The sequence below is a fragment of the Pteropus vampyrus genome, unplaced genomic scaffold, assembly GCF_000151845.1.
Source record: "Pteropus vampyrus isolate Shadow unplaced genomic scaffold, Pvam_2.0 Scaffold11, whole genome shotgun sequence".
Lineage (NCBI taxonomy): Eukaryota > Metazoa > Chordata > Mammalia > Chiroptera > Pteropodidae > Pteropus > Pteropus vampyrus.
The window spans coordinates 8,340,645-8,341,797 of NW_011888792.1; the positions used below are offsets into that span (position 1 = coordinate 8,340,645).

At 30.4% G+C, this 1,153-nt stretch overlaps 1 pseudogene; it reads left to right on the forward strand.

Moving 5' to 3' along the window:
- The first annotated feature begins 217 nt into the window (after positions 1-217).
- LOC111731986 lies at positions 218-336 on the forward strand (annotated as a pseudogene).
- The last annotated feature ends 817 nt before the right edge of the window (positions 337-1,153 follow it).

Below are 1,153 nucleotides of genomic sequence, written 5' to 3' on the forward strand. Positions count from 1 at the left end.
TTTATTACATCTGAATAATTTAGTTATATATCTTCTATTTAGATTATAATTTCCTTAAAGGACAATCTTACACCAAGTATTTTTATGTTTCCCTGATCCCTTGTTACAACATCCTTTGAATGTTGAATAAGTATTGTAATAACTCACATCACTTAGGACTCTAATCTTAGTTTGACTACTAAGATAATCAGCAAATATTTATTGAAAACACATTATCTGCTACGGCCATGCCACCCTGAACATGCCTGAACTCTTCTGAACTTGGAAGCTAAGCAGGGTCGAGCCTGGTTAGTATTTACATGGGAGACCACATAGGAAGACCAGGTGCTGTAGGCGTTAAAAAAAAAACACCACATTATCTAAATACATTCAAAAAAGTGATGCCAATAAAATGATAAACTAAAATACAGAGCCTCTTGGGTTTTCACTAAATCTACTTCATTTAATCAGGTTATTTTACTTAGAAAAATCATTTAAAATATAAATGAAGTATACTGAACAGTGGTTCGCAGACTTCCTGCAACAGCACAATCCTCAGAAATCATGATGTTGTTTGTGAAAGTCCACAAAATATCAGTTCCATCTCATTCCCAGTAATAGAGCACACATTTTTGCATGTATTGCTTGATATTTTAATTTGCTTATTAATTTTAAGTTTAAATTAAGTGCATAGAATGCAAAGAAACAAGAGCTCTCATGTCTATCTAAAGCTAGTTTTTATGCAGGCACTGGTATATTCATATTTTAATATTCTTCCCTTACTTGTTCATTTATTTTGCTCACTGGAATATAAATAATTTTAAACACCAAATCTTGAAAATATAATCACGAGATTAACACTAATAATGAGGGAATACATGATGATTTGATTATTTTCATGGAAATTGGAAATAAACCAATGCTTGATTTTGGTAATGAAGCACAATGTGCAGCCTATAGTATTCTAATTTTGATGCTATCTATCTATCTATCTATCTATCTATCTATCTATCTATCTATCTATCATCTATCTATCTATCTATCTATCTATCATCTATCTATCTATCTATCTATCATCTATCTATCTATCTATCTATCTATCTATCTATCTATCTATTATCTATCAGGAGAAAGAGAAAAGTTGAATAAAAGAAAATCAGCAAAAATATTTTCC